This window comes from Nipponia nippon, unplaced genomic scaffold (genome assembly GCF_047370975.1).
Source record: "Nipponia nippon isolate SJK-2023a ecotype South Korea unplaced genomic scaffold, ASM4737097v1 scaffold_4, whole genome shotgun sequence".
Taxonomy (NCBI): Eukaryota; Metazoa; Chordata; class Aves; order Pelecaniformes; family Threskiornithidae; genus Nipponia; species Nipponia nippon.
The window spans coordinates 100,400,382-100,424,323 of NW_028262358.1; the positions used below are offsets into that span (position 1 = coordinate 100,400,382).

At 44.5% G+C, this 23,942-nt stretch overlaps 3 long non-coding RNA genes across 4 annotated transcripts; all 3 read right to left on the bottom strand.

The window, feature by feature from the left end:
• Positions 1–246: 246 nt before the first annotated feature.
• On the bottom strand, positions 247–4,303 carry LOC148053453 (uncharacterized). The gene is made up of 3 exons (XR_015709025.1): positions 4,081–4,303; positions 2,866–3,182; positions 247–1,471 (listed from the first exon to the last, which is right to left on the bottom strand). It is a non-coding gene; the product is annotated as an uncharacterized LOC148053453 (long non-coding RNA).
• Positions 4,304–11,854: 7,551 nt separating this feature from the next.
• Positions 11,855–15,794, bottom strand: LOC148053454 (uncharacterized). The gene is made up of 3 exons (XR_015709024.1): positions 15,695–15,794; positions 15,140–15,311; positions 11,855–13,528 (listed from the first exon to the last, which is right to left on the bottom strand). It is a non-coding gene; the product is annotated as an uncharacterized LOC148053454 (long non-coding RNA).
• A 1,882-nt stretch (positions 15,795–17,676) lies between these two features.
• Positions 17,677–23,940, bottom strand: LOC148053455 (uncharacterized). Of its 2 annotated transcripts, none has more exons than XR_015709022.1 (3): positions 23,519–23,940; positions 20,251–21,158; positions 17,677–19,906 (listed from the first exon to the last, which is right to left on the bottom strand). It is a non-coding gene; the product is annotated as an uncharacterized LOC148053455 (long non-coding RNA). The 2 variants fall into 2 exon arrangements; XR_015709023.1 differs by adding an exon at positions 21,972–22,079 and having other exon boundaries at positions 17,677–21,158.
• Positions 23,941–23,942: the final 2 nt, after the last annotated feature.

Below are 23,942 nucleotides of genomic sequence, written 5' to 3' on the forward strand. Positions count from 1 at the left end.
TGGGCGCCTGATGCTCACGCATTCCCATCTTTTCTTAAGGGCTTTGCGCTGCTGAGTCGTTTCGGGAAGGAGACGCTGGAGGGCACCCGAAGGACGGAGCTGGCGCCGGGGCGGGCGGCCGGAGCCGGTACCGGGGGTGGAGCGGCCGGATCCGGTACCAGGGGGGAGCGGGCGGAGCGGGCGGAGCCGGTACCGGGGGCGGAGCGGCCGGAGCCGGTACCCGCGGGGAGCGGCCGGAGCGGGAGCGGCCGGAGCGGGAGCCGCCCTCCTGGCCTGGGCACGGAGCCCCGCTGCTGCCCCGGCCGCGGGGAGAAGCGCGTCCCGGTGGAAAGCTCAGGGCAGCAAAGGGGGAAGGCAGAGGGAAAGCCATAAACCACTTATTTCAGCCGGCAATGCTGGTGGCAGAGGGGAAGGGGGAGAACGAAAAGAAAAACATCAAAGGCAATAGTCACATCATGTAAAAAAGTATATTTCAACAGTGGCGTGCCCACTTTCCTCATCTCATGTCCATCTACTGTCTGCAGACATTTTGGAAGAGAAGACTGCAACTCCGCGGGATCTCAACGGGCTGGCGCAATGATCTGAAAAATGCAGGGTGTAATTCAACAAGGATGAGCTGAAAAATCCCAATTCATTAATATTAAAGTGCACAACAGCGCATGAGGTTTGACAACATTTTCATCAGGAAGAGGCTTCTCAGGGCCTCGTCACCACGAAAGAGCATCGTCCCTGCAGCCGCGGTGAAAAGGATGCTCAGCCTTGCCTGGGGAGGACGTATGTCTTTCGTCTTTTCAGCTCACACCAGGAGCTTTGTTTGCATGTTCCAGATCTGCGATGTCACCACCAACCTATCTGAATGTTTCTCTTTCTCAGTCTCCTCTGTCAGAGCTGTTCCAGTTTGAATAAATAATGTAATATTTACCACCCTTGGAGAGGGAGGGTGAATAAATTTCTTTTCCACCTCCCAAACCAGTGCCCTAAATGCTGATACCTCGGCTCAGGACAAGCTCTTGTAAGAACATTTTTTTCTTTCATCCCAGTGCAGCATGGATACATTTTTGAAATTACCAAAGTTTAGCAGATGGGAAAAACAGTTCTTTCCCATGTTGCTAGCAGAATGGTGCAGCCAACAGATTCCTGGCCCAGCTGCTGCTCTGAAGCTGTTAACGCTGGTCGCTGCATACACTTGAGAGTTCAGCCGATGAATTATAGCTTGCTATAATAAGACTGTTCTGCTTTCCATTAGATCACACTCGCTGGAACAATAGCAAAGGCACTGAAGCAGCCAACGCGGCTGTCAGTGACATTTCAGGGTCTCTTTGCTTCATTGCTGGTGTCAAACAAGTTCTGGCAAAAGGACACCTTGGTCACATTGTCAGAAGTAACAGATCAGCTCTTCTGAAGGAGAAACAGATGTGTCAGGCCAGGTGAACAGCAAAGCACTTAGGCTCCAAAGGAATCTTAGCAAAAGCTGAAAAAAAATGAAAGCGGAGATCATAAATCATGTATTAAAGCTCAATGCAGAGCTCTCTTGTGGTGTTACGTGAGTAATAAATAACACCCGAAGCTGTTAGCAGCAGCTTGAATACTTCTTTATCAAACCACCCTTTGAAACAAAAGATACGCCTATCTCCTGGACTGAAATTGTTGCAGGGAGTCACAGAAAAGAGGCTGGTTCACCCAGCAGAAGCAGAGCAGGAAGATATGTCAGTTTGGGTCACACTACCAGAAGTTGGATCCGTTCATATGAGAAATAAGTGTTCAAAGAATTCCCATATGATCATATCTCCTTGGAAGGGCAGACCACTTAAAAAAGGCCAGATCAGCCATGCAAGTCAGGAAACTGAGTAGTCGCAGGCATTAGCTGCTGGGTAACCTAAGTGTTTCATATCTGCCACTGCTCCTTTGAAACACCGAGGGCAACTCAAGGTCAGGAAGCATAGATTTAAGCACCTATATATGCACTAGATGTTAAACCTCCAGTTACAGGCAATACAGCCAAAGGTACAATATCAGCCAATACAGGCATATAAAGTGATTTATTCAGTCACGCACAAGGTCCTACTTTAGGATGACCGGAGTTGCTCCTTGGGCTTTACTGACTGTATTGGCTAGAGACAAGATTCACACATAAATGTCCAGCACCGTCTGAGCACTGGGAGGGTGTCCTGTCTGGCATCCAGCCATCCCAAAAGGACATGGGTTTCCCTTGTGTTGTGTCAGCCACATGTCTCGGACTTGTGAAATACTTCAAATGGCACCAACATTTAGGCAACTGAATCGAGCTGCTGGTCTCCACTGAGCCATTGATCTCCATAGTCAAAACATAGACAGCAAGCATATTTTTATATATACCTACATGTAGACATGTTAATTTAAGCGCCTCCACCTTGAACTAAATTCCATTCTAGATAATTACGTATCTTTCTCTGCACTTGAAGATTTTGTTGGCTTCAAGTTTTGTTTTGAGGCCGTCATGTCTTTTAATTGTAGAAGCTCTCGCAGTTTGTTTCACTCACCTGAGATACTGTTCAGCAACGGTTCGCGTTCCTAAGCCTTAACAGGCTGGTGCCGAACAAATACCTGTGCACGCAGGTAGCTCAGTGTTTAGAGACTGCTTTTGAACCTTTCTAACTCTGGCTTACTTGTGTTTTGCAGGAAAGTCCCTGGAAGGCAGCCCTATGGCCCTCCTTCAGAGTACACAAAACATCGTTGGGTAGTTATGGGTGAAGCAGGAGTGAAAGTATATGAGAGCACCAGAAAAAGCAGTAAAGTGAGGACAAAGGAATGGTCAGTATTGATAACCGAGGACATGAATGGAAGCAGTCAGACTGGAAAACACTGAGGAATAAGTTGTTCATTTACATCATGACCAGGAGGCCTGTGCTCCCTCAGCAAGAGGACGGCAACAAGGATGTCACATGTGCCATGCTTCTTTCTGCTGTCCCACCAGGAAGATGAAGATACCCAAAAAGAGGAATCACGGACAACAGACAGCAACCTTGCTGGAGATTTATGGAGAATGAAGTTTTTGAGGATGAAACGAGGATCTGGCATTCACTGTTCAGCATTCAGTGTAGGACTCTGAACCATATTTTGGACAGCATCAGCTTGGGAGTGATTGTTCCAGTTAATTTGTTTTGAAGCTTTTCTCCTGGCCTGTATTACTTGTTTTGTTCTTCCTGGAGTGAAACACAAACAAAACCTGCCTGCCATTCAAACTGCTCTGCTGATGAGTCACTGACCCACTCCATAGCTTCAAGCAAGCAACTAGCTCACTCCCTATCTCAGTTGTGCCTTCTGAGAAATAGGGTAATGAGTTATGCTTTGCTGATAATGAAAAAGTGAACATGAATAGAATTGTTCCCAGAAAATAAATTACAAAATAAATATGCATTAACAAGTGATCCTAAGATGGGAACATGCTTCTGGGAGCAACTGCCTTTTCACTAAGGCCAGTCTTGAATAATGCCCTGCCTTATTGTGCTGGTTTTGGCTGGGATAGAGTTCATTTTCTTCATAGTAGCTGGTATGGGGCTGTGTTGGATTTGTGCTGAAAACAGTGTTGATAACAGAGGGATGTTTTAGTTATTGCTGAGCAGTGCTGACGCAGAGTCAAGGCCTTTTCTGCTTCTCACACCACCCCACCAGCGAGGAGGCTGGGGGTGCACAAGAAGCTGGGAGGGGACACAGCTGGGACAGCTGACCCCAACTGACCAAAGGGATATCCCATACCATATGTTGTCATGCTCAGCATATAAAGCTGAGGGAAGAAGAAGGAAGGAGGGGACATTTGGAGTGATGGCATTTGTCTTCCCAAGTAACCGTTATACGTGATGGAGTCCTGCTTTCCTGGAGATGGCTGAACACCTGCCTGCTGGTGGGAAGCAGTGAATGAATTCTTTATTTTACTTTGCTTGCATGCATGGCTTTTGCTTTACTTATTAACCTGTCTTTATCTCAACCCATGAGTTTTCTCACTTTTACTCTTCTGTTTCTCTCCCCCATCCCACTGGGGGGGAGTGAGCCAGCAGCTGGGTGGGGCTTACGTGCTGGCTGGGGTTAAACCATGACACTTACGAAACACTGAGAGTCACAGTGACAAAGCACAAATTGCTACCACGGTTATTAAGGTGATGGTGACTCTTTTCATTCAATGATATTGCAGTGATTAGCAGAAGATAGGGCCCTTTCTGGGTTTTTGTTTCATCCTGTTGTTGTTGTCCGTGGCTGCCCCTCCTGCAGACAGGGCTCAATCCTCCTTCTCCATCTCCTTCTACAAAAAAACAAATGACCGAGCTTAACCAGGCAACTTCTTAGTGGGGAGTGTGTTTTAGAGACATTGTCATAACAACTCCCAGACCCTTCATTTTAGAAGGAATACCACCAACATTCACACATTCAGGACAGAACCGGTACAGTCATGTATTCTCATTTATTTACCTGCATTACCATAAATTTTACAGACTCAGGTTTGTTGACTAAGGCTTTTACTGTGCACAACAAAGAAATGCTCTGACCTGAAGAACTTGGGCTGGGAGGCATCAGGTGGAAAGCAACAGGAAACAGAGACAATCGATCCCAGGCAGCAGTCTCAGCAAAGCAACCATTCAGCCATCATCAGGACTTTAGCAGGCCTGAGGACTTTCAGAGAAAAGAATGAGGTGGTTTTGAGTTGTTTGTAACGACTTTTTCAGAGAAGAGAGAGTGGCTGTGGGGAAAATCACCAAAAGTGCTCATTGGAAAATTATCAAGTTGGAAATGGAAATTTGCATCATAAGCTGATCAGAGGTAGAGCTTGACCTCTAAATGCTGAAAGGGTTATTTTAGAAGTTGTTTAATCTGAGCAGTCACAGCACACAGAGTTGTGATGAGTTCATGGGAATAAGCAATTAGTTCTGTGAGCAGTAAATCCAGTGAAGCCTTGTTTATTTTGAACTAGTGCCTTATTTTCTTACCTACCCAACACAATAACCCTGACAGCTCTCCTGTCCCTGAAGCTCTGTATGACTTTCTCCTCACCTCAGCAGTTCACTCATCTTTTTCTCATGTCCTCTAAATACCAGCTAGGAGAAGGGCAGCATGAGCTCCCTCCGCTTCCCGACAAGGGGCGTGGGCTGGCTGGCAGCTTGATACCCACAGTGACTGGCCCCACCACTGCTGGGAGCACACGCTTCAACTTTTGTCTCATTAAACTTCCTTTCTTATCTAGAGCTGGTCTTCAGAAGTCACGCAGAAAATTCCACTATTCCACTATTCTTCATCTCAGCCACTCATCCTAACTAAGCAGTAAAGAGAGAAAGGCACTCTTAGTCCATGATTCATCCCATCCCAAAATAGACTTCTAAATCAGGTTACTTGAATCATGGTTAAAAGTGCCAACTGGTCTCCACTAACTGTAAGGACAACCTAAGGTGACTATCTCAGATGAAGACATTGATACTACAGAAGTCTAAACTTAGGTGAAATGAATCCTACCCTAATGCCTTTGAGCGGTGTGTCACACTACTGCACGATGTTAAAGTGTGGCAGTTGGTTTAAAAGTTATTAGAGTGGGACAGATGGATGGACGTTGTGATCACCGAAGCCTTCCTTCATCTGGATGCTAGGATGAAAAATCAAAAAGTATTGTGGAAGAGTGAGAAAATAAAAACATATCTGTGCATATTTCCACAGAGGAAGATGCTACATTCAATCAAGAAATTATTCATTGTGTCACTCAGTCTGTTCTAGATTCCATGCTTGTACATCAGGTGTAAATATTTAAGATCTGATCTCCCACCTAATAAACTGCATAAAGCTGCACCCAATAGTTCCTGCATAAAATTCACAGCTGCTCATTAAAGTAGAGAATATAGGGGAAAAGACAGAAAACTCTCCAATCGAGACAAATTTTTTCTTTGAAAAAATAAATTCAGAAAATTACATTTATCCCTTTAATAGCTTAAAAAGAAATTGAGCTTCTATACAGCAGTTCTTTCAGTCTTCAAGCCATTCTCTGCCACTTTTTGAGCTCTCTCCGTCTGCTCAACAGCCCCTGTATGCATGTGAGTGCTTGGAGCAAGGCACTCCAGAGCTGGTGTCACCACCATCTTCCCAGCGGTTAAAACCACCGCACATTGTTTGACAGCAAGTACCAACAAGTTGACCTATTCTGCAAAGGTGAAGTTAGTTCACTTACCTTTCTGTCTTTTGCAAGCCTTTCCAAGAATTAACGTGTATTTTTCCAGTCATAGTTAAAGAAAGAAGGTGATGAATGAAAGAAGATGAAAGAGAAGTCACACAAGACCTATAGGTTCCAACAAGATGAGAATATTTAGTTTTTCTGTGTTGGAAAACAGAAAAAAACAGCCATTAACTTGTAAAGGACCTTGAAACTTTCTCTTGCATGCCCTCTTTTGAGGACAGCCCGAGTTTCCTCATGTCTCTGTTTCTCCAAGCCTGGAGCTATCCTGCAAAATCCCCACTAAGGGCTACCGTGCAGATGCAGAAGTGCTCCACAACTCCAAATTGGTTTCTCAACACAAAAAAAAGCCTATTTTGTGCAACGTCATTGTGAAAAGGTGCCCTGAAACACGCAGTTGTACAATAAATGCTCACCACTTACCTCGCGAGTGAAATCCCGGGACAGCTGGGGAGGGGGCACCTCCCAGAGTCACCTACACACCACTTCTCATATGCAGCCCAGGTTGCCACATGCCCATCTCCACAATTTTGGTGACCGCTTGCTGCTGACGTGTCTGCCGTCCCTAAAAAGGGGAAGTGAGGATCAGAAAGATTTCACCAAGACTCACGAATTCCTGGTGGAGTTGTGAGGTAACAGCCACCCCCAGGCTCAGCCATCTCACATAACCTCGCCCTGTGAAGAAGCACAAGCCCCCAGAGCCAGCAGAAGGGACCACCTTGCATCCTCCTCCCCAGGCCCCCGCAGGGGCAACTCTCGCCATCCCCTCCAGCTCTGCCTCCCATGGACACATGCATCCATGCGGCTGGATGGAAAACCACATCAGGACCTGGAGCCAGATTACAGCTTGTAGTTTTTCTCCCGTTGGCTGAGATTTCAGCCGGATCAATTCCTCTGTCGTTCAGACCAGGCTGGTACGAACTCAAGGGTAGGAATGAGCACGTGAGGGAGGCAGCACTACATCTTTTAGCACCGATTCTGGCTAATGTCAGCTTAGAAATATAATTCCTACCCCTGAACCAACTTCTCAGCCCTAGCAGAGCAGTCCTTTTCAGCTTTTTCTCCATGAATGCGGAGGGCACATGACTGCTGCTGTAACTGGGCTGCACAAGCCATACAGATCGCAAATAGCAGGGGTTGTTTTGAACTGGAATGCAAACTGAAAATGCCAGGAGAGGAGACTCTGAAAGTATTCGCTTCAGAAAAGTCACCAGGTTTTTGAAAAGCTAAATGAAGCAGTCAGCTGCCTGCATTGCATGGGACTCCTCCTGACAGCCCCCAGGGCACACAGGCTGTTCTTTGGTGGGACTGGCAGGCAGAGGGTGAGCTGAGGCAGCCGGGCTTGCGGACTGGCCCTTCTGGATCCAAGCGCAGACCTGCTGAAGCTTCTCGCAAAGCTGGGGATCTCACGCTTTCCATTCTTCCAGCTCTGCTGCAGAAAGCCTGAGGTGCCATCTCAGGGGCAGCCAGCATGGCAAGGCTGTGTCCACCCACCACCCAGCAGCCAAGTGACCTGCCACATTCCCGGGGGACCCCTCTGGTTTGAAGCACTGGTTAAAACTGGTGTGTGCCTATGAAACATTTCCAGTGAATCTGCAGTTCCCCATGAAAGATCAATCTTTCAGCAAATTCCCCTGGCTGCATCCCCCAGAGCCCCAGCCCAGTGGCCAGGGTTTCTGTGCATGGAGGGATGAACAGGAGAGGGAAAGCTTTGGTCATTCTCCAGCATCAGTGCCACACTGCCAAAGGAGCATCTTCTCAGTCCCAGGGAACTGGCCCACAGAAATCCAGCTCAAGTTGCTGGGGCCACTGAGAGTTGCAGAAAACTGCCATTTTGTGGCAGTTAGGATTAAAGATTTTGAGAAGTTTAAACAGAAAAAAAATAGAAAAAACGAGTGCATTCCTTATATTGTGTTAGAAAGACATGCAGTTTAATAAAACGAAGACTTTCTCTAATGTACTGTTTCTTATTAGCCTGGTGAAGGAGTGTCAGCTTTCTTCTGCTGGTAGCATAGCAGAGCTGTGCAATGACCGTCTGTCCCAGCACCATGTGGCTCTAGGTGTTTCATGCTCAGTATATCGTGCAAATACAAAGTTATTGGTTTGCTAGCAAGTTTGCTCATGTGAAATGGGGCCAACAGAGGATGACTGGACAGAAATGATAGGCACCTTTCACATTATAGAAGGGCACATGGTACATGAGCCGCACCATGGCCTGAGACCAGGGACATTCAGCAAATCTAGAATCATGTTACAAACAAATTATGTTGTCAAATCTAAATTAAATTACCCTGAATTTTTATTTTTTGGAGAGGACTGTTATTACATGGATAATAGTATATAGAGTTTTTTGCTCCATTATTTTAATTATGCTCCAAGTTGGTAGTGACTAAGCAACTTGACAAATTCTCATTCCCCGCTCTGCAAAATGAATTAGTAGATTTGGGCTGTATCAGCCCGTGACATGTGTAAAAGGCATCTCTGTGTGTGCTGCTCATTGACATGGGCAGGAGACACCCAGACAAGCCGCTCTCCCCCCAGGAGGGCTGCCAGGCCAGTCTGGCCGGGTGCTGGTGAACTCCTAGGAAATGATGCTGCTACACCGTGACCTCCCCGCAAATACTTTGAAGGCTGCTGCCTCCTCTGGCTGTACACGCCCTTCTCTCCACAAACAGAAATGCACTTTGAAAAGAAAGTCACCTGAGTTTAATTCCTGAAACTATTTTTTCTCCTGAAACTGTTGTGCAAGCTGTGCTCCCTGGAAGTACCAAAATTCTGTTTACATCTGCATTTTCCACTTGAAGCTTTTGGAAATAATTTACAGTGCAAAGGATTAAAATAAACCAACTCACTAGCCAGAAGAGGAGATATCGGTTGTGACAATTATCCCCTTTTCTGTCTTAGATTGTTTCCTACCACTCTTGGTAGGAAAGTGGCAAAGTTGGTGGCAAATTTGATCTATCAATCCAAATGAGGAATTAAAGTCAATTAGGAAGAACAGGTGCCATCTGGAAAACAAGCTGAGAGCTTAAAAATAATTAAGGCTAAAGCTATTCATTTATTCGTACTCCAGAAGACTGTCCTTTGGACTCTCCTGAAGATAACACATTAACATTAGGATGAAATGTTGGCATGCTGTCCAAACTTTTCACCTGATATTGAATTACAAGCTACAGATGCTGAGTCACTGATCTTTTTTAATTTGATCAGAGAAATAACATGACATTGCTCGATGATGGAGACAAAAATGTCTTAACTGGCTGATGAATGCATAAGTGCCAACATGCATGTTGTATACATAGGAGGTCTGCATTTTCACCTTCCCCTTTGTAAACCTAGGAGGTTATTGACACACACACCCCCAGCAAAAATGGGCCTGCACTGAAAGAAAATTATTATTGCAAAGTCAGTCCCGCTAATGTCATGAAATGCTACAATTAAGCTTGCCTTTAATGTGGCATCCTGTTGTGTATATACTATGATACACTTTTTTAATGATACAACTGCATGATGCTCTTGTCAAGAGATCCCTGCTTCATTCAGTACACAGGAACAGCTGCGATGAGAATCTAGGCAGGATTTTTATTAGCACTGTCCTTCTGCACACTCTTATTTACTGAACTCGTTCCCAGTACAGCTCTGAATAGAAAATTTAAAATGTAATATTTTATGTCATTATTCTGAAAGTTCAACTCAGCTGCAGCTGAGTGCTAAGACTCAGTAGTCCAAGATAGGAAACTAAAAAATGTAGACTAAGCAAGCTGTGAAAACCTAGTTTTCAGGTCTTGTGTCCCCCAGGTTGTGTGACACAGCCGTGTCCAGCTGCATTCACTGTGGCACTACTCCTACTCTCCTTGAAAGTTCCCAGTTAACCCTAAAAGCCAACCACATTCTGCAGCAAACACGGCAGAGACCTTTCAGAGAGCAGCACGTTTCAGCCAAACCCCAGAAAATATACATCTTTTACTCTTTTACACAGTTACACCAATGTCCTCAGGCTGACTGACTGACTGTAAGATATGTTTGCACGGTACAGAATCCTACAGAATACAGAATACCTGAAGGTATCATAGGGAAATGTGAAGTTGAAAACCTGAAATTGCCTCTGATCTATCCCAGAATTGACCACTATATCCAATGCCTACATGCACGCACGCAGAAGAACGGACTCCTCTCTTCAAAGGATCCTGAAGGTGGACAGATTGACCAAAACTCACAGAATAACGCAAAGCATCCATTCCTCCTGTTTCCTAGGAGGCAACATGAGTGATGCATTTGTGGCACCGGGAGCGCTGGCCTGAGAGCTGCTGTAAGGCAGTGGCAACTGTGACAGGGGAGCCTCCACCTTCAGACCGCCAAGAGGTCCAATATACTACGCCAAAGAAAAAAGCAACACAAATAGCCTGTTTCTTAAAAAGAAGCTACAGTGGAAACCCATAATCCATTTAAAGGTTTCAGAGGAGAATCTGTTCAGGAAAACCAGCAAGTATGCTCTCTGTGTGGGTTAGCTCTTTCACCCGTGACTTCTTAACATACCAGATCTAGAGGATCTTCAGCAAAGATGCAGGTTTTCATACGTAGATGCCCTCTTGAATCCTCTAGGATATCCTGCCCAGGGGTGCAATAGGTCCTACGTTGTACCTGCAGCACTGTGTGGATGTCTTGGCTACCCTCGGTAGCTTATGTCCAGGTGTCTGCCTTGCTCCCCAACAGCTGAGCTTGTCAGCGTTCTGGCATGCATAGCCCATTTGCTGGCCTACACCCGATACTCCCACATACCTGCCAGCCGCACCTGCCTGGCCAAAGCAGGGTGCCAAAGGCAATGGTGAGTCATTGCAGTGTTCACCCCAAGACGCTGTTGCGTGAGGAACATGGGTTGTTCTTGCTGCATTTTGTTTTTAATGGGGCTTAAGCTGTACTTGCCACAGAGCTTAAAAAGTGGAAAAGAAAGCTGTGCTGGTTTTGGCTGGGATAGAGTTAATTATTTCCTTCATAGAAGCTAGTATGAGGCTATGTTTTGGATTTAGGATGAGAATAATGTTGATAACACACTGATGTTTTAGTTGTTGCTAAGTAGTGCTTACACTAAGTCAAGGACTTTTCACCTTCTCGTGCTCTACCGACTGAGAAGGCTGGAGATATACACAAGAAGTTGGGAGGGAGCACAGCTGGAACAGCTGACCCCAACTGACCAACGGGCTATCCCACACCATATGACATCATGCTCAGCATATAAAGCTGGGGGAAGAAGAAGGAAGGGGGGAACTTTTGGAGTGATGGCGTTTGTTTTCCCAAGTAACCGTTACACATGATGGAGCCCTGCTTTCCTGGAGATGGCTGAACAGCTGTCTGACAGTGGGAAGCAGTGAATGAATTCCTTGGTTTGCTCTGCTTGCATGCGCGGCTTTTACTTTACCTATTAAACTGTCTTTATCTCAACCCACAAGTTTTATCACTTTTACCCTTCTGATTTTCTCCCCCATCCCACCGATGGGGAATCGAGTGAACAGCTGGGTGATGCTGAGTTGCCGGCTGTGGTTAAACCACAACAAAAGCCTTAGGTGGCCTTTCAAGGGAGGATAGCTTGAGAGGTGCCTTTTCTTTTAAACTAATCTCAGCAGAAGAATGAGGAAACAGTCAGATAAGTTTTTAAAATTAATGATGAATCCACACATCAGATAACTGAGCCAGTTTTGAAATCTCGTACGTTTTTATTTTAGATTGAAAAACAGGACTGTTCAAAACTTAAGAGATTAACTGCTTCAACTGCAGCCAATGGAAATATTGTCTTTGACTTCAATAGAAACAGAAAATGTCTTGAGTTACACCTGCAAAAACTTTGAAACACTGGAGTGATTACTGGTTGCTGCCAATCATTAGCTTTCCTCCTTTTCCTCCAACTGAATGATGTTAAATCTTTCATGGGCAGTACATTTCATTACCATTTATTTATTTGCTGTCTAGCTTCATAGTTTCTCTACAGATTTTTGAGAGGAAGATGAATAGCTGATCTGTTTCCAGAATCTATCCTAGGAAAAACCCCAGCTAAACAAACAAATAAACAAAAAACAGAGAAAGCAAGCCTGCCTAGATCCTATGGAGATGGCAAGAGAGATTGCTGTTATCTCTTGGAGGGAGCTGAGAGATAAGCTTACAAAATATGCAGATTTTATTGACCGTCTTCCCTTAGAGCAAAGCCTCGTTGCTGCTGTCTCACTGGCTAATCTGTCGTGTTGCAGTCCCAGCTTTATCCACTTACAGCCACTCTGTGAAAGACAAATACAATCCGTAATGACACATAGAAGTGGCATGTATGTGCAGGATGATGCTGAGGGTGGACTGTGCATGAACAGAACTTGGTTGTTTGTTATTCAGGGGTAGTGGCACTTTACCACAAAGCAGATTAAGCAGCTTGCCACTGCTATAAAGATCTTGTTTCCTTTTTCCTCCTCTTCCTTTCCCTAGACCCAGACCCAGCCACACCATCCTATCCTGTCCTTTGCATTAGCTTTGGTGCTCTTCAGTGACATTCATGCTTTCGGTCAACTCCATATGCCATCACAAACGATTCACCTTTTTTCCAGTTTAATGTTCTTCTTGATTCCAGTACATTGAATTGGCTTGGTGCAGGGTCAGAAAACACAAGCCAGCGTATGTGAGGGGAGGAGAGCCAAGGCAGGAGGAGAGCAGGGAGAAGGGCACAGAGCCTTTTCCTTTATGTGGAAATGAGCTGTTAGACCATCTCAAGCCCAAATGTGCAACTTCACCTGTGGCAGCTTCGCTGCAGACACTTTAATTCTTTGTTATGTGCCCTGTAAACTTGTCTTAACAGCCATTTGCAGCCTGACAGTAATTATATAGGCTGCCTCAGAGGATTGAGCAATAATGTGATATATGGTAAACATAAAGAACTCCAAGAGAAAACTATCTTGGAGACCAGATATTAAATGTGTTTAGAGGCCTAAAATGTAGAGTAGCATCTACTGAGCTGTTTCCAAAGCACTTAGCTATCTCTTGAGAGCTTTCTTTTTGTAGCATCTTTGTCATTTGAGAACCTGGCCCTCACCTCCACACAACTTCTTTGGTCATTTAGGGCTGTGTCTTGCTTTCTACAATGCAGCCTGAGAAACAAGTGTGGTAACACCACCAAAGACCCGGCAGCCTGTGGTCCATGGCTCCTTCTTTCAACAGCGGTGTTTACGTCGTGTGTGGGAGCAGTGGTGAGGCAGCAGCTGGCAGAGCTGTTCCCTCACACAACACGGTTTCTCACAGGGAGAAAGCAGAGCTATTGAGATCATATTCCACCCATTCTTCAGGACCTGAAGCTCTATCCAGGAATACAAGCTGCCAAAGAAAAATACAAGTGGGACGTAAAATTATTTGAATACCTGAACTACTCAACGGAAGGCCAATGTTTCCTTTTTTGATATAGTTGGTCTATTTGCAAATTGGCATTTCAGCTTCATTAGTATTTGCGGAGCTAGCTAACAGCATGTTTTACTCCTGAGATGCCTGGAACGTGCTTAGGCTTATTAATAAATCTAATCTTCTGTTACATATAGTAATACACAGGTTTCTACTTGGGATTTTGAACAACTCTTTCATGACTCCATTAAAGCCTTTTCCTCGGTGGAGTGCCACAGAATTATACAGCTCTTATGAAAAGGAAGATTAGAGCAGACTGGTGGAACTGGAGTAATGAGAAATTTGAGAAGAACAAAGGTTTCTCATGGGATGATCCATATGACCAAAAACTGCACACATGCATACACTAAAAGAGAAATTATAAGGTAGCATAATTCCCATATCAAAGTCCAAGGAGAAAATAACTAGCATTAGACTGAATTATTTTGAGCATGGAGTCTTTTGGCTGTATCTGCTCTTCTTCCCTCTAGCTCTGCTGCTATACGACAAGAACAGCCTGCGCTGCGCGAACATTGCAGCCTTCTCTGCCCCTTTGCACCATGAATGGATCCCTGCGGAGCACAAACCCCGCCAGCAATGCTGCCTTGGCGCTGCTGCTCTACAACCCTAGTTTTGGAAAGAACCAGCTGGCAGCAGCTAATCCCAGGGGCAAAAGCCGGGAATCCTGGTGTCAGCACCACGAAGCGTGGGAGCGCTGTGGGTTTGGCAGGTGGATGGTTGCTTTTTTACACAACTGTGCAAAGTACAGTTCTTGTGATAAAACATTACAGTACATTACAGGTTATTTGGGGCAAAGGTTACATTTGCCCTAGTCTTATCGTGGTGCCTGAGGCATTCTTTGGCAGAAATGGGGATTTGGACAAAGATTAAAGAAGATATGGATATGAGCAACTGGGTTACCACATGGAGGCTGTATTACTGTTACTGGCAGTATTAGCAAGGGTTAGAAATGTGAGGCGTATAATCATTTACAGGCATAGGACAGAAACCAGGCTGTTATTTTCTATAAACCTCAAATACCAGAACAACGGAGCCTTGGGGGATTTAGTAATGTGAAACACGGTTTGGGTTCCAACTCTTACCTCACCTGCTCAGCTTTAACTGTTTCTTTATATTTGAAGTAAAAATCTTCCTGAATGCCACTTGAAAGGCATAGATATATTACAGAGCCTGAGCTGAAAGAGGGAATATAAACAACTGAAATGCGAACCTTGTGCAAAGCAAGGTTATAAACGCAGACTCGATTATATAAAATTGTAGCACTATTTTAAAAGTTTTTTGCCTATCTTTATTATTTTATGATCATAGCTTTAGTATCCGCTGTTGAATGGCCAGGAGAATATGGTTTGTCAACCCTCCCAAGGGAGCGAGTCCAGGAAGGGGTGAGGACACAGTACACACTTCATCCACCCGCTCCTCCGACCTCCTGCACGTGGAGATCAGTAGGTCACCAGCCCTCCCCGAGTCCCACATCAGGGGTTTGCCAGCGAATATACAGCTCAGGCCAACAGGTCCCTCAGTAGTCCTGACCTTTTCAACAGCCCTCTTTGACCCGGTGCTCTCCCCTGTACTTCCCAGTCACTGGTGCTTCGGTCTTCTAAACTCCTTTCTGAGTTACAGCCCACCAAGGACGCAGTGTCATGAGCGCTGAAGGGCTGGCATAGGGCAGGGATGCCACTAACCCGTTGCTGGCTCCTGTTAGCTACGCAGATGCAAGCAGAGGAGACAGGATGAGAAACCACGTCTGCCAAACCACTGCCCAATTCCGCGTCTGCCAAACCACTGCCCAGTTCGCTGCCTGGGGGGCCCTGCTCAGAGCGGGTCGCAGCGGTGGGGGCACAGCGGGGAGGGAAGCTGCGTGCCCTGCCTCCGAGCGCTCTGCCTCCCGCAGGCTGCCTCTCCTTGCAGGCGGCCTTGTCACCCTCCGCTGCCGGCGTCCGCGGGGCACCGTCACTACTCCTTCTTACGAGGAATTTCATGGCAGACCTTATGGGAAACTGAGGCTCTTACTCTAAGATAACTGGATCAACCCCTGGAGCTGGGGGCCTACAGCTAAGGCAAGCAATAATTATTCTAGGTACTTACTTAACTTAAGCATCCTGGATCCCACCCAAAGCAGCTTGACATCTCTGCTCCTCAGCTTGTCTACCCATACACTAGACCACTTGCCAGTTTCTCAGGGGTGCTGTAAATAACAACAATGTATTAAAAAGTGCTATAACTCTAAGTACTAGGCCAACTTTTAAAATTGTATCAGTTAGTCCACGTAGAGAAATTTCATAAAAGGCATTTTCAATATCTTCCGTTTGACTTCTTTTTGAAATGGGTTCTCCAAAACATTTCTAACTTCCCTCTGGAAGAGAGACCTTGAGAGGTACTTGTCTGGTGGAAACACCTTGGAGGTATGAACGCTGATAAGAGTTACCTACAAAGAATATGTTATAACAAATACTGAGTTTCTCTCTCAATGATGTTCTCCTTTTTCAAGGTTTCTTCTTACTATATTGATTTTGCACTGATCTCTATAAAAAACCTTTAGAAAATCACCAAACAACCAATTTCATCAAAGAGACAAGGCGAATGCATTTCCAATATTTTTCAACTTTTCAGTAGAACTTCATACTCCATATAAAGTAGGTTATACACAATGTACAATATGAAGTACCTGAGATGAAAATACTTTGTAATTAAAGATTTGGAGATAAACTTGCAACCGAAGAAGGCGTAATTGATCTCTGGAGACTATTCAGTGTGTGATTACTCGTGGACTATTTTTTCTACTCCTGCTACTTAACATATCCTGTTTTTTCACTATATTCCTGAGAAAAATACTTTGGTGTAATATTATGTCTGAAAATAGATTAGTCTCCACTAGCTACCAAAAGCCAGCGGAACTAAGGTATGGCACTCAATAGAAATTTGAGATTGCTTTTCAAGAGTTTTATAATGGCCATAGCTAAGTAGTACTATTATATAAAAGCCTGTAAGTGATTATTTTTCTTGCCATGGGAAGAGTGGGTTAGTCTTTAAGGAAAACGATGCCCTGGTTATTAGAAAAATACCAAAGGGTATTTGCTGACTGCCTCAGTCTTTCTACCTAGTTGCAGTTCTTGAGACTAAGCTACTGACTGGGACTTAGTAGTTTGGACAAAAATCAATAGAAGAAAACGTATGTGTAATCTTTTTGTGACCATCCCTGCTTCAAATTGACAAAAAGATTGTTTAAATCCGATCATTTTTTGAGACTCCGGAGTTACGTAGGGGCTTGGAAAGCTTTCACTATAGTTTCTGAAAAACTCTTATCAAATCCTGCTCTGCTATCTCATTTTCTTCTTGAAGGTTAGGTTGTTTCCTGCTGCTATTTTATCTAAGCTACGAACACCTGTATGTATGGCCATTTAAAACGCAAGAGGATTATTCCCATTTGGTTCATTGTTATATGACCAAAAGCCTACAGAATGAGCGATCTTGTAACTATTGACTACTCCCACCAGGAATCAATCCCCCACAACTTACACCGCAGTAACAATATTGAATGATGAAAGGAGACAGAACTGCAACACACAAAAAGCTGCCAGGCAATGAACAAATACACAAAGGGGGGAAAAAACAGATCCTGTCTTGGGAAATTTGTGGTATTTTCAGCTTTGCAGATCTAATACTGTGGCAGTTCAGTATCTGAGCTGGACCTGAGCTGAGCGCGTGTGGGTACAGAAGAACTGGAGATTCATCTTAGGTATCTCCCTACATAACAGACATCTACTTTCTCTGGCAGGGAGACTTCACTACATGAGGACACATCAGACTGCTCCCAGGATGGGAAGAACTTGTGGCTCTAGGTTGCTGCCTGGCAGAGGAACATGCCTCCAAGTGGGACGGTTGAGCCCAGGCCACCTGCCGTGGCCCACCCCCAGGCAGGAGCGCAGCATGCTGCTACGGCCACCTTGCCCCTCGGTGGCCTGGGGTGGGTGTACCTGGCACAGCACCTCACAGGCTCTGCTTTTACTTCCCAGTCTGGAAAACACTTAAGGCTGAAAATTGGTGTTAAAACCAAGGTAAGAGCTGCTACTAATGCATCTTACTTAGGAATGCTGCTTTTTTACGCTATGGATCAGTATTTCAGTCTTAGCTGCTGAACTTCTCTGTATAAAACAAATATGCTACAGTTTGAGTACAGCAGGAAAGACAACACCATTGCTAAAGAGAAAAATATGATTTATTTATTCTGCTTTTCAACTAACTTGCAAATACTCCAACTAATATTCAACTAATATTTGGGGGTTTGTGGGTTGTTTTCAGGAGAAGTTAATCATGGATTTAGGACTTCTTGGTGTATCCTCTTTCAGTGCACGACAAGTACACAGACTGACACTCCTGCCCGTGGTAGGAATCCAAATAATCCAGGAATTCAGTCTCTTTCATATGCTGCACACATGTCCATATTCAGTCTTTCGTAAAGCTTAGCTGTCAACAAAGCCTTTGGAAGGACTTTGCACGCAGCCCCCATTTCAGGTCGTGCCTCTATTGTTTCTCCCATCTTATGCCTAAAGAGAAATTTGACTGTTTCTGATATTGATGATGAATTAAATGACATGTTAAAGATAACAACTTGGCATGCAGAGAGGATGAGAAGATAGTCAGTCTTCTGCTTCGTTACTGAGCACCTGGCATTCTTTTATCTTATCTTACACAGTTATTATTTACTAAGAAAAAAACACTGAGGTCAGCCTGTGGAAAACAATATGAAGATAGTCCTCTAGTATAGGCTCCCCAGCTTAGAAGATGCTGGAAAGAAGATAAACTGGGAAATAATTTGGAAGTTCTTACTCTCTTTGGAAGTGCTTTGTATGTTGGCGGCCATCACCAAAGAAGAGCCTCTTTAGCAGAGATTAGGACACAGTGACGGCTAAGTTGGTAGGAGAGGGCGTCTCCAAGGGAACGGGTCGTGGCAGGAGAAAAGGTGAAGATGCAACAGGCGTCCGTCACCAGCTAGTCTGCTCTGAGAGGGAGCAGCTCAGCATTTTGCACACGGAATAACTCACACACTGCAGCCTCTGTTATTACCACTAGCAGCATTCATGACATGATTAGATATGCCAGACTCAATCAAGACACTGCAATCATGTATCGCATACAGCAAAAGAATACGTGGGCTACTAAGAAACTAGAAATTCAAGATCTCTGCAAAAGCAATATGCTGATACAGACCAAAGTGATGAAAAAATGTGATGATTTTCACTTTTGACATAAATGTATGAAACTTTATAGACTGAAATGCACAATTCATTCTTGTTGAAGTAAGTAAAAAGCTCCAACCCTCAAAACCAATTGTATGAATGAGAAATCCCACAAAAAAACCCTAGAAATGCACCACTCGGACTCATGACAGAATTTAATCTTACTGCAGTTGCTTCCATACATCAGATGAGAGCAAGAAAAAGAGGTTTTAAAGCAATACTGAGAAGTCACAACAGTGTTTTCCATACGCTAATTGAGAAGTTAGCTTGGAGAGGAATCAGCATTATAACTTTGACTGGAATAAGTCTGTTAGTCATCCTCCTCACTGCAGAGCAGGAAGGCCTTCACTCGAAGATCCTTCAGAAGATCCTTCACTTGCATCTTTTCAGTGTCTTGAGTCCCCTCTCCCCCCAAATAGATTATTTAATCCAAGTTACTAGTTGGCAAGACTTTCTGCATCAAGAAATCATTGCCTGAGCACAGATCTCTCCAGTGCCTCAGAAAATGCCTGGAGGCCCCCTTGCTCACAACGAGGCCGTTATCACATCTGCTGCTCACCTGAGTCAGTTATACTGGACACAGGTGCATATCATAAATTATAGACCTGGAAACATAAAAATTTGATCAAAAAAGACAATGATCTTTTCTTCTACCAAACATACCATTCCAAAACTTTGAAAGTAGATTGTTCCATCTGAAGTCTTTTTATTTTATTCAGAGAATAACACAGTATTCAGGAATATCAACTTGACAATCACCTCGAACAATGCTGCTTTAAAAATCTTTGCAGATGATTCATAAAGAAAAACAAACCTTTCTTTCTTCCCTGTAACAACAGCCTCATCACAAGACATGTACTTTTTACTTGTTACTTCTAATGACAGCCAGTAAAAGAAAGGATTCTGTAGGAGTGGTCTCACCCATGAGTTTACACATCTTCCATCTCTCCCAGCGGGTATATTCTCAAAGTGCCAAGCTACTCTATTTAGATTTAGTGGCAGCTGATTTGAATGGTTCTGCAGATACACAAGACGAAGTGGATTGTCCTCTGTGGGATTTCTAGGAAGACAGGAACACATGAACCTTAAGGGCAGCTCCTCACAGTTGCAGGTGCCATGTCATATATTCTCCTCCCGCCAACTTACTATCTTCAACCTAAAAGTACATGGGCCTTTTCCCTCGACTATACCAACTGTAAAGCACTTCCACATCCCTACTGATCTTCATCTAAATCCTAACAGCTGATGGCTTTCTAATGGTTTTCAAGGCAAGGATCAGTAAGTCTCCTATGATTTTGTAACTTCAGTACATCTTTATTTCTTAAAATATTTTTGTTTCCTAGCACAGACATTTCTGGGTGTTGTCATGCTGCATCAACACTATCATAAACAGCTGAATCTCACCTGCAAATAATTTTTCCATCTCTGTAAAAAATAATGTTTCCTTTTCACAACTTGATGCAGACAATTTGCGTTCCTTTTCATATAAGGCTTCTCCATTAAGTTTCTGTTCTAAAACAGAGCAGGGAGGAGAACAAAAAAAGTATTTGCTTAACTGGACATACAATTTAATTAGAGCAATTATTCTAATTGCTTCAACTGAACACAAAGTTTAAAAAAAAAAAAACAAAAACAAAAAACCAACACCCCAACAGATTGAAAACGTACTGAAGTCACACTCCCTGGTCACATTTCACAAATAAATGCTAATTTGCTCTGTGATCGGTGGATACTACTTCAGAAATGGGGAATAGTCCCTACCTGGGACTGAAAAGCAGCTACTCAAGAGATAAGGAAATAATGAAGTGGCCTAGTTATAAAACAGATCTTGTTGGAGCAAAGGGAGGGTTTAAGGGGAATCTGGGCTGAGTCTACTCTTAGAAGTTGCATGTTGCTAAGTTTAAGCAAAGGATGTTTCTCAGGAAGAGATATTTCTTCTCCACAAAATGCTTTTCTAGCAAACATATTTTTTTTTTCCAAGTTGAATCCAGAAGATTTTCCTTTGGACTGTCCAGAGAAAGTAGTCAAGTCTAAGGGCTGGGGATATTGGTATGGAGCTAAACTAATATCATCATCCAAGATACTGCCTGTATGTTTAGAGAAGCTTTTTTTCATATTAAGTGTACTGGAAGTAATTATACATGATACTAAGTGTACTGGAAATAATTATACAACATTATGCATGTAGGCAGATATTATACAATGGTGGTTTGTCTTGAAGTCATATTTTATGTGATGCGCAAATGAACGCTTCTGCATGTGATGCTGTCAGCCTCAGAATGGCTTATACTCCTCCTCCGTGCCACAGTTCCCTGCAAAGGAAAAAGACTATAGATAGCCCCGCACTGCCAGAACACGTACATTAGAACTGAAGGGAAAAAGGCATCAGCTGAAGATGGTAAACACCTCATAAACAGAGCTGACTTGTCACACTGTTACGCTGAAGATTACAACATGAGAAAACAGAGTTTACATTTTTATCAGTTTTACTGGTGCAAAAGGAAAATATCTTGGATTTCTGTTATAAACACTGTACTAGCTCTATGGTTGATAAGACTAAGCACAGAGGACTGGAAATAGAGCAGATAATGGCACCGAAATAACACAAAAATGAGCTGAGTTTAAACACGGAGAAAGACAGACACTGAAAATGTGCTTTTGAATTTCAGGCCAAAGAGTAGCATTAGTGGTCAGCTGAAGAGTACGGACTGCATAATAGCAGCCTGCGTTATAATAAAGCTGATCCTGGTTTGGAAATTTTGTGTATGTTGCTGGAAATGTTTACAGTCGACTATACACAGCAGCACACTCAAGCAGCTGGGATCATACCAAATACCCAGTGCTTTCAAAAACATCTCTCAGCAACACAGTGCTCTCACTATCAGCCAAGTGAACTGGGAGCATGGATCCTAAATAACCCAGACAGGTTTGCCCAGACTCATAAGACAACAATGTTAAGTTTGCTCTGATATAACGACATTTGCTCCAAAACCCGGCTCAACTGCCGCAAGAGAAGGAAAGGGGCTAACGCAGCTGGCAGAAAAGCCATTAGGCACTACTTGGCCACATCTGTCACTGCTGGGGCTCCTCAGGTGCTCCAGCTCAAACTTAAAGCTGTGGAAAACCTGAGGCTGAGTGGCAGCGTGGTGGCACCAATGTTGAATCTTGATCTTTTGGTGCAGCTGTCCTCAAATATGCAGGGTGGTGCACAAAGTCTCTTTGTCCTCTCAGATCTGAAATAAAGTACAACTCTGCTTTTGCATGAGGGATACACCTCATCAGACTCCTGTTGTCAAGCATGAGATTTTTTGACCTCCTGATTTTTCAAAAATGAAAAAGGCTGTGGGATTTTTTTAACTAAAAGAAAAGATTGTTCTCTCCTCCCTTAAGCTAACCCAACAGGCCTTCTCCAGATCTACAACAGTACCAACAACAGCATTGCTTTCAATTAGATCAGCCATTACAATTTCAGTCAAAAACATGAGTTTCAAAAAAGTCACGAGCCCCTAAAAACAGCACATTATAAATTAAAGGTTTGTAATTTTAATTATACTGGTCACTGCTTGTTCTTGTTCTGTCAATGCCCTTTTTGTACAAACTTAGGTCATTAAAAAAATAACCAAGATATAAAACATTTCACTTTTGAGTGGTTTCACTTTAATATTTGATAACTTCCACTAATGCACTTTAGATTTATTATCCTAACATGTTGGGAGCTTGTCCTATCCTTGAGGCATCTCATGTCCTGCAAGAAAGACAATTAGGCAGTTCTTGTTAGTACAGTCATTCAGTTAATGAAATATCTAATAATATAGTTCATCCATTAGTGGTCTATACCGCAATTTAAATATTCTACTAATTCTGAAACCCTTAGCTGTGCAATCCTTCTGCATAACAGCCGTGCTTGTCCCCGAGGCCTATGAAGAAAGAGCTCTGGGAACTTAATGAAAACAAGGGTCCAGGCATAATGAATTTCAGCGTCTCAGAAGTGAGAGCCTTTCTCTTCATGTTAATGTTCAGTTCCTTATTTTTGTCTCTTCATTTAGAAAACACTTCAAGTAGCACTGATAGGCCTTCTTTCTATTTTGTATATCAAATGTAAAATCCACACCATGACACACCCCTTCTTCCTCTTTCATAGTATCACAGAGTGCTTTGGGATGGAAGGGACCTTTAAAGGTCATCTAGTCCATCCCCCCTGCAATTGGCAGGGACATCTACAACTAGATCAGGTTGCTCAGAGCCCCATCCAGCCTGGCCTTAAGTGTTTCCAAGGATGGGGCATCTACCACCTCTCTGGGCAACCTGTTCCAGTGTTTCACCACCCTCATTGTAAAGAATTTCTTCCTTATATCCAGTCTGAATCTACCCTCTTTTAGTTTAAAACCATTACCCCTTGACCTATCGCAACAGGCCCTGCTAAAACAGTCTGTCCCCACCTTTCTTATAAGACCCCTTTACGTATTGAAAGGCCATCGCTTTCCTGAGATGAATGCTGTTCCGATTCCCTCCAGGACAATTCCCAGGCAACTCACTCATTATTAACACTAGCGGGGCCGCCTCGCGCCGCAGCAGGGCGTGGGCTGTACTCCTGAGCAGGTGTCTGGGGCAGACGAGGCCTCTCTCTCTGCAGCCTCGCTCCACCCACTCAAAGCATCTATAGGCACCTCACCTGAGGTGCGTGCTCTGATCTGTAATAAACGCACAGCAGCTTGCAGCCCACCGTCCGCGCCTCAGGCCCTTTCAGTCGGGACCTGCGTGCAGGCCCTCGCAGCCGCACCTTTCGCACACCCGGCTCCCCTCCCACCAGCCGGCGGCCGCCCGCTCCAGGCCCCTCTGCTCCCACACCCGGGGCGCGGTGTGGGCCGGCCGGGGGACGGAGGAGGACGTTTTCCCGCCGCCATGTCTGCAGGCCTTCCGCAGGAAGGGACGCCTCCTCCCCCCGTGTTCGGGGCGTGCTCCGGGAAAGCAACGGGGCAGCGGCGCTCTCACACACACGGGCGCCGGCGGAGCCGCTGTTCCCCCGGCGTTTGCTTTCCTAGAAGCGCTCCCTTCCCCGCCAGCGCCGGGGGGAGGCCGCCGAGGCGGCGGCAGCC